This window comes from Castor canadensis, chromosome 18 (assembly GCF_047511655.1).
Source record: "Castor canadensis chromosome 18, mCasCan1.hap1v2, whole genome shotgun sequence".
Classification (NCBI taxonomy): Eukaryota; Metazoa; Chordata; class Mammalia; order Rodentia; family Castoridae; genus Castor; species Castor canadensis.
Genome location: NC_133403.1, coordinates 39,935,673 through 39,945,135, shown reverse-complemented (window position 1 = coordinate 39,945,135; position 9,463 = coordinate 39,935,673). Strand labels below are relative to the sequence as shown.

Below are 9,463 nucleotides of genomic sequence, written 5' to 3'. Positions count from 1 at the left end.
TTTAACTCCTTAAAAAAATTAAAAATTAAAAGAATTTAAAATTTAAAATAAATTTTTATTTATTTAATTTTTTATTTGAAATTTTATTTAATTTTTAATTTTTTATTTGAAATTACTTTTTTTTTTTTTTGGTGGTGATTGTGGTGGAGGTATTGGGGTAGAACTCAGGCTCTTGCATTTGTTAATCATATGTGCTAATACTTGAGTGACTCCACCAACCCTAAATTAAATTATTTATTTATTTTGCAGTACTAGAATTTGAACTCAGGGTTTCATGTCTGGCACTCTAGCACTTGAGCGATCCTCCAGCCCAATGAATTTTTTTTTATTTTTATTTTATTTATTTAATATTTGCAGTGCTGGGGCTTGAATTCGGGGCCTATGCCTTGAGTTCCACCAGCCCTTTTTTGTGAAGGGTTTTTTGAGATAGGGTCTTCCAAACTATTTGCCTGGGCTGGCTTTGAACCATGATCCTCCTGATCTCTGCCTCTTGAGTAGCTAAGATTACAGGCGTGAGCCACCAGGTGCAACTAAATTTATTTTAAACTGATACATAAAAATTATACATATTTATGAGGTACCATGTGATGTATCAATACCTAAATTCATGAAAAACTCATTAAATTTACAAAGTGCTGAAAGTAAATTCGTTTCTGAGCATGGTGGCACATGTCTGTGTTCCCAGCTACTCGGAAGGCTAAGACAGGAGGATTGCTTGAGCCCAAGAGCCAACCTGGACAACATAAAGGGATCCTATCTCATAAAGGAACAAATTATGTTGAAACTTCCCTGAAGTTGAAAAAGAAGCAAAAGTTTCATTCTCCAAACTTTTTCAAGTTAATGCATAATCTATTTTTTTCAGCATCATGTGTACTCATAAAACAACAGTTTAAGAGGCTAGCTACTATTACTCTAGCAATGGAATCTCTCAAAGACAGCAAGTGATGCCGGGTGCCAGTGGCTCACCCCTGTAATCCTAGCTACCCGGGAGGCAGAGATCAGGAGGACCAAAGTTCAAAGCCAGCCCAGGCAAATAGTTCATGGACCCTGTCTCCAAAAAAAAATCACAAAAAAGGGCTGCTGGAGTGGCTCAGGTAGAATGCCTGCCTAGTAAGCATGTAGGCCCTATATTCAAACTCCAGTGCTGCTGAAAAAAACAAAAACCAGAACAAGATAGAAAGTGATGACAGGAAGATGATATAAGACTCTTGCACAGTTGGTTAACAACTTAGTACTAAACATTTATTTTGGAAAATGTCAAACACATAGGAAGCACATAAAAAAGTACCATGAACCTTTATGCCCCCATCACCCGATTTTCAAAATTCTGTACACTTTTCACTCTTCCCTCATCTCCTGCACTCGGATCTCTCCACCCACTCCACACCCACACCCCATCTGAGTTAAATGGCATCATTAGACCAGTTCATGACTCTGGTTGCCTAGCTATGAGCCAGATGAAAGTATCTAGGAACTGAATCTGGTTTAGTATGTTTTATTGGTCCTTGCATACGTTAACCTAGTCAACATATGATTTAAAAGATCATCCTATTTTAACCAGTGGTTTTCAGATCATAAAAATCTACTCAAAAAAAATCCATTGCAAAAATAGGGCTGGTGGAATGACTCAAGGTGAAGGCCCTGAGTTCAAGTCCCAGTATTGAAAAAAAATCTGCTCACTGGTAGAATGAAAAAGAGAACTTCTCTTTCTTTGAATGCTTAAGCCAGGTCTTATCTGAATCCTGACTGATTTCCACTATGGTCAATACTTAGAGAACCATTCCTGCAGCTGGTGATCAGATGGCTTCAGATAATCACTGTGGGTGGACTCGTGGAATCTTTTTGGAGTTCTTCTGATGAATTCCTTTGTCTCCTTGAACATGTAAATCCTTTTCTGCCATAAGTTTCTTCATCAGTAAAATGGAGATCATCTTATGTCTTAAACTTTGCTGAATAATTGAAAAATACCAAGTGAAACAGAAGCAGGACTTTAAAGTGGCTTCCAAAGAGTGCAAGAATTAAGGTAGAACCAATTTTACAGGCTTCCCCCCTACATACACCTCCACACCCCATAATCCTCTTTAGTAGGCAGAACAGGGACAGGGTTTTCTTCTTTTCATAGCTTGGGAAACTGAGCTATTCCTGAGCTCTCTTGCCTGAGTTTTAATGAGCAGTGATGAAAGTTAAAACAGCTGCCAAGTCTCCTATCCCCCTTCCAGGGTCATGTTCACCTGTGTTTCAATTCTTCTAACAAAGAGACAGGCCTTGCAAAACAAGTTCGTTCTTGTACAGTAATCTCCATTCACCATACCCTCTTTAATGGAGATTGTAAACATTATACAATACTGAGACATTTCATCTCCCACAAAATGCAGAGCCAGTAACCTTTCCCCATGGAATACATAGCTCCTATCATTTGGTTCATTTTGAGCACTCACTGTGTGCCAAGTGCCAAACAAAAGGACAGGGCCCCTCTTCTCATGGAATTTAAATGGCCACAATGAGTGGGAAATGCCAGAAGTGGTTTATCAGTTTCTGAGGGCTGTTGTATCCAATTACCACAAGCTCAGTGGCTTGAATAACAGAAATTTATTCTCTCACAGCTTTGGAGACCAGAAGTCAAAATTGCAGTGTTGGCAGAGCTGTGTGCCTCCAAAGGCTGTAGAGAAGTTTTCTTTGCCTCTCTCAGGTTTGGTGCTCTCAGTATTCCTTGGTTCCTGGCTGTATCACTCTGATATCTGCCTCCGTCTTCACGTGACCTTCTGTGTCTACATTCCTTATGACACTGGGCATTGGCCTTAGGGCCCAGTCCTATAACCCAAAACAATCTCATCTAAAGCTTCCTAGCTGGGCACTGGTGGCTCACACCTGTAATCCTAGCTACTCAGGAGGAGTTCGAAGCCAGCCTGGGCAAATAGCTCGTGAGACCCTATCTCAAAAAAACCCATCACAGGAAAGGGCTGGTGGAGTGGCTCAAGGTGTAGGCCCTGAGTTCAAACCCTCGTACCACCAAAAGATCCTTAATTACATCTACCAAGACCCTTTTTCCAAGTAAGTTCCCACATACAGGTCCTGGGTAGACATAACTTTTGAAAGGTCACCCTTCAACCTGCTGCAAGTGGCAAAACTCTAAGGGAAATAACTCTACTGTTTTCTTCCTCCTGCTCTAGTTTTAAGACCAAATTCTACACAACTGAAGTAATTTTGTGTTAAAATACACTAGCACATTTGTCTTTTGCAGGCAAACATGAAACAGTAACAACAAAAACCAGAAAACAACCCTACTTTCTCCCCCTCCACACTTTGGAACAAGCCTCTTCAAATACCCTTATTCTCCTACTTAATCATAACTGACTTACAGAACTTGCTTTGTTTTCTTCTATTTTACTTGACTTTATTTTATGTTAGTAGCACTGGAGCTTGAACTCAGGGCCTCACACTTGCTAAGCAGGTGCTCTACTGCTTGCGCCACTCCGCCAGCTGAGAGAACTTGCTTTCTTTAAAAGAACATGTGACCTCTGCTGCCGCGTGTGACAGAATGAAGTTACAATAGTCCCTTCCCACACCAAATTTGTTTCCTGCAGTTTCAGACTTGTGATTAACTGAAGTTTAAAAATATTAAATGAAAACCTCCAGAAATCAACATAAATTTTAACTTGTGCACCATTCTGAGAAGTGGCATGAAATCTTGTGCCAACCTACCCTGACCCACCAGGAGAGTGAATCACCCCTCTGCCCCGGTCGTGCTCTCTGGTCTACCCATGTGTAAGTCACTTAAAGGCCTCTGGGTTATCAGATGGACTGTTGCTTACCGCAGCGCTGACTTCCCCTAAGATTTATAATGGCCCCAAAATGCAAGAACAGTGATGCTGGCAATTTTATTAGAGTAAATTGTTAGAACCGTTCTAGTTTAGTATTAGTTATTGCTGTTAATCTCTTATGGGACGTGATTTGTAAATTAAACTTTATCACGCACATGTACATATAGTAAAAATATATGTCTTATGGGGTTTAGGGTTATGTGGTTTTAGGCACACACGGAGGGCCTTGAGTGTATCCCTCTGAGGATAAGATTTGACGACTTTTTTTTTTGGCGGTGCTGGGGTTTGAGCTTAGGGCCTTGCTCTTGCAAGCATGCTTTCACTTGAGCCACACACGCCCAGCCCTTTTTGCTTCAGTTTGTTTTTATTTTAATTAATTTTCCCAAGTCTTTGAGACAGAACAGGTTTTTTTAGATACAGAGTGTCATATTTTTGCCTAGCTCAGCCTTGGCTCATGATCCTCCTATCTCCACCTCCCGGATGGCTGATGTTACAGTCATACACAACCATGCCCAACCCTACGACTAGCTACTATATTCTTTTTCGTTTTGGTTTTTGAGGGAGTTTAGTATTTAGATTATGTTGTCTGTGTACTATATTTTTTAGAACAGAGATTGTCCTCCTGTTTCTACTCTTGGACTAAGGAAATTAGAGCCAAAGCTTATAGTCAGCATCTTGTAGACAAAAGTTTCAAGGGCCAACACTTCTGGATTTGGATGGGAACAATACTTGGTGGAATCCATATTGCTGACACTGTCCTTAGATGGTGACAGTCACTTTAAGGCCTTCAGCAATGAGGGCACACGAAATACCAAATCATGTAAACTGATACCATCACTCAAGAAGTGAAAAAGTTTCCAGAATTTTCTCTCACACTGTGAAACTTGTTTCATTCTCTGCTTTTTTTTTTTTTTTCCTAGTTGCTGATTTCTTGGCAATACTGAGATTTGAATTTAGGGCCTCATGCTTGCTAGGCATGAGCTCTGTAGTTACTTCACTGGCCCATTTCTTGGCTTTTTGATGTAAGTTGCAAGATAAGTCTTTGGGTTTGCTTACTTTTGGTAATCATTGTCCTAAATGCACTAAGTACAAATGCTTGCCAAGAGAAAATAACATGTTAGTCAGATTGAGAAAACCATTTTTGTTTTAATTAGACAGTTTTCCATTTCTTCAAGACTGGTCTCTTAGTGTGGTGTATCTGGAAAGAGTCCTGTGCTAACCTGGAGATTCCAGATTGAATAGTGGCCCTATTCAAGAGTTTGCTGTAGGTGTTTTGAGGAGGAAGGGGCCATTTCCCAGGGGCAGAAGCTGCCCAGGACCACACGTCTACCTCCAGGCAAACATGGCACCAGAAGCTGTCTCCAGTAGCTCAGGCTCATACTTTTAACAAATGTGGTTTTTATAAATTATTATGCTATGAAAAGTGATTTAAGATTGCTTTCCTCCTGGGTCTTCACCAAGAATTTTTGTGTGTGTGTGCTATTGGGGTTTGAACTCAGGACCTTGAGCCACTCCATCAGTGCTCCCCCCCCTTTTCTTGGTGATGGAATTTTTTGAGATAGGGTCTTAAGAGCTATTTGCCCAGGCTGCTTTCAAACTTCGATACGCCTGATCTCGCCTCCTAAGTAGCTAGGTTACAGGCATGTAATTTTCGTCTAAATTCAAAAATTTTATAAAAATTTCAAAATATAAATTAAGAGAAAAAATTTTCTGTTTTATCAAGATAATTGTAGCCAAGATCCCATATCCAGGTAACTCTGGCCCCCACATTCCACTCACAGTCACCCACTTCTCCATCCCTGGCCCCTGCTCCTTGCTCAGACAGATGCTTTCCTTGGTTCGCCTTGCCAAGCCATTCTCTGTTCTGAGGACAAATTGCCTTTTGACACCATAAATTGGACCTTGTCTTTTCCTCTTTAAAATCCTTCTGGGAGCTAGGCACCAGTGGCTCACACCTGTAATCCTAACTACTCAGAAGATAGAAATCAGGAGGATCGCAGTTCAAAGCCAGTTCAGGCAAATAGTTCTCAAGACCCTATCTTGAAAAAACTTATTACAAAAAAGGGCTGGTGGAGTGGTTCAAGTGATAGAGCATCTACCTAGAAAGCTTGAGACCCTAACTTCAAACCTCAGTACTGCCAAAAAAAAAAATCTTTTTTAGGGGAAAAAAAAACAGAAAAAGGCTGGGGGAAAGTGTGTGGCAGAGCACTTGCCTAGCACACTCAAGGCTCTGCGTCCCATCTTCAATAATAATTGGTTAAAGTCAAAATGAAACTTTGTAATTTTCCATCTATGTGAGACAGAGCACTTGGAATACCACAACCTCTGAATTTCATACTGAAGTGAGTCCTGTTTTAAAAAACTTATTTCAAGTCGTGCTTCCAGTATTTGTAAAAAAATCACATCAAACAACTACAGAAGTGTGAAAATGTAGCATTTCAGACATTCACCATCATATCGCAGACAGATCTAGTTATCTTACTAGACATAAGCATCCAGGACTCACTGTGTATTAAAAAGAGATCAAGTCAACTTTCCTCACTCTCTTGAGAACTGCTGGCAGGATCAAGAAGATTAAACCTCACTCTAAAGATGACAGTCAGCCAGGCATGGTGGTTCATGTCTGAAATCCCAACCCTCTGGAGAGGATGAGGTAGGAGGATAGAGTTAGGGGCCAGTCTGGACTACATAGAAAAAAAATCATAGTCAACAAACACATTTATTAAATCCCTAATCATGTATGCTGTGTCACAGTAAATAATTCACAGAGAGAATTAGCCAAGCTGTGCCTCTTCTCACTAACAGTTTACAGTCCAAGACAGACAGGCTGATGCTTGTGCCCATTTACAGCCAAGCTGGACACACACCATGAAACATGAACACTTAGTCAACCGATGAATGAACAAGGCAAGCGTTGAGGATGGAAGTATTCAGGTGGCAAAAATAAGGAGCCTTGCCTTAAAAATTCCAGTTTCAAACAGGCTCAGTGACTCACACCTGTAATCCTGGCTACTTGGGAGGCAGAGATCAGGAGGATCTTGGTTCAAAGCCAGCCAAAGCAAATAGTGAGAATCTATCTCAGCACAAAACAGGGCTGGTGGAGTGGCTCAAGTGGTAGAGTGCCTGCCTGACAAGTGTGAGGCCCTGAGTTCAAACCTCAGTACCACCAAAAAAAAAAAAAGGGTTCCGGTTTCAGGTTTATAAGAAAAAAAAAAAAAGATTAAACAAAAAGATTCTCACATGTCTTGTAATTGTTCCCTAAAATGTCAACCTCTTATCCATCCTCGTTCTGAAATCCTTACATCTTTTAGTGTCACAATACTTGTTTTGGGGGTGGGGATAGGAATGGGGATTAAATTCAGGGCCTTCACCTTGAGCCACTCCACCAGCCCTATTTTTATGATGGATTCTTTCGAGATAGGGTCTCTTGAACTATTGGCCTAGGGCTGGCTTCGAACCAAGATCCTATTGATCTCTACCTCCTAGTTGCTAGGATTACAGGCAGGAGCCACTGGCTTTGTAGCAACTTTTATATATCATGATTATAGAATGATTTTGAATATTTCTAAACACACACCTTAATATGTTTTTGCTAAAAGTAAAATAGTTTTTTCTTTAGAGCACTGTTGGGAAGGTTTGCGAAACATAGCTCTTCTGGCCTTGCATTGAAGATATTTTTGTTTTGTTTTGTTTGACTTGATTCTACTTAAATTTTCTCTCTTCTAACTCAAGTTAGCTCTTCAGAATGGCCTCCTTTATTTTAATAGTTAGCTATTTCACCATTTAATGCTTGAAAAAATACTTTCTAGGGACTGAGGTACAGCTCAGTTGTATAGGGATTGCCTGGTCTGTGGAAGTCCCTGTTTTTGCTCTCTACTGCCAAAAAGAAGACGAGAAAAATGGTACTTTCTAGAGAAGTAGGACAAATCCTAGGTGAAGTTGACACTTATTTCTGGCTGTGAACTTAAAATCTCCCAGCCAGAACCTGGAAACTCCAATACTTACATTGAGAAAAACCCACGTTTTTAAGTCACTGGGAAAGTCATTGAATTGATGGTGAATGCCTGGCTGAGTCACACAAAGTTAGTAGCATAGGCAAAGGAGTGTATAGAAAATACTAGGAGGTGGTTGACATAAGTCAGCATTTTTGCTTTTTGTTTGTTCTGTAATGAATGAGCCATCATTGAGTTTTCTAATTCCTGGTACTTAATAGGAGAAAAATGTCCAGATCTGTCATAACCCTGGTTTCCTAAAATTCTTACCTGGCCTGCAAAGCGGTGCTTTTCAAGTTTTATTTTGGGTGTTAGAATAAAAATATCACAGAGCTGGGCCCTGGTGTCTCAAAACTGTAATCCTTGCTACTCAGGAGGCAGAGATCAGGAGGATTGAGGTTTGAAGCCAGCCTACACAAATAATTCCACAAGACCCTATCTCAAAAAAACCCTTCACAAAAAGGGCTGGTGGAGTGGCTCAAGGTGTAGGCCCTGAGTTCAAACCCCAGTACCATTAAAATATATATAGCTGACCTGATGGAAGTACTGCTCAGTCATTTGACGGTACTTTCATCTCCATTTTGATAAGAGGTGCTTTTCCAAAAACCCAAAACCCATGCTGGATGCAGTATGGATGGAGTCATTCTCCCAGGAAGAGAGACTTAGCTTGAGTAGAATTATCTTGCTTAGAGACACTGCTGTACAATAAAGGAAATGCAAATTAAAACCACGCTAAGATTCCACCTCACCCCTGTTAGAATAGCCATCATCAGCAACACCACCAACAACAGGTGTTGGCGAGGATGCAGGGAAAAAGGAACCCTCTTACACTGTTGGTGGGGATGTAGACTAGTACAACCACTCTGGAAAAAAATTTGGAGGCTACTTAAAAAGCTAGACATCAATCTACCATTTGATCCAGCAATACCACTCTTGGGGATATACTCAAAAGACTGTGACACAGGTTACTACAGAGGCACCTGCACACCCATGTTTATTGCGGCACTATTCACAATAGCCAAGTTATGGAAACAGCCAAGATGCCCCACCACTGACGAATGGATTAAGAAAATGTGGTATCTATACACAATGGAATTTTATGCAGCCATGAAGAAGAACGAAATATTATCATTTGCTGGTAAATGGATGGAATTGGAGAACATCATTCTGAGTGAGGTTAGCCTGGCCCAAAAGACCAAAAATCGTATATTCTCCCTCATATGTGGACATTAGATCAAGGGCAAACACAACAAGGGGATTGGACTATGAGCACATGATAAAAGCGAGAGCACACAAGGGAGGGGTGAGGATAGGTAAGACACCTAAAAAACTAGCTAGCATTTGTTGCCCTTAACGCAGAGAAACTAAAGCAGATACCTTAAAGCAACTGAGGCCAATAGGAAAAGGGGACCAGGAACTAGAGAAAAGGTTAGATCAAAAAGAATTAACCTAGAAGGTAACACCCATGCACAGGAAATCAATGTGAGTCAATACCCTGTATAGCTATCCTTATCTCAACCAGCAAAAACCCTTGTCCCTTCCTATTATTGCTTATACTCTCTCTACAACAAAATTAGAAATAATGGCAAAATAGTTTCTGCTGGGTATTGAGGGGGTGGGGAGGAGAGGGAGGGGGAGGAGTGGGTGGTA

At 40.6% G+C, this 9,463-nt stretch overlaps 1 non-coding gene across 1 annotated transcript; it reads left to right on the top strand.

Moving 5' to 3' along the window:
- Positions 1–6,917: 6,917 nt before the first annotated feature.
- On the top strand, positions 6,918–6,990 carry Trnav-gac (transfer RNA valine (anticodon GAC)). Its single transcript has one exon. It is a non-coding gene; the product is annotated as a tRNA-Val (tRNA).
- Positions 6,991–9,463: the final 2,473 nt, after the last annotated feature.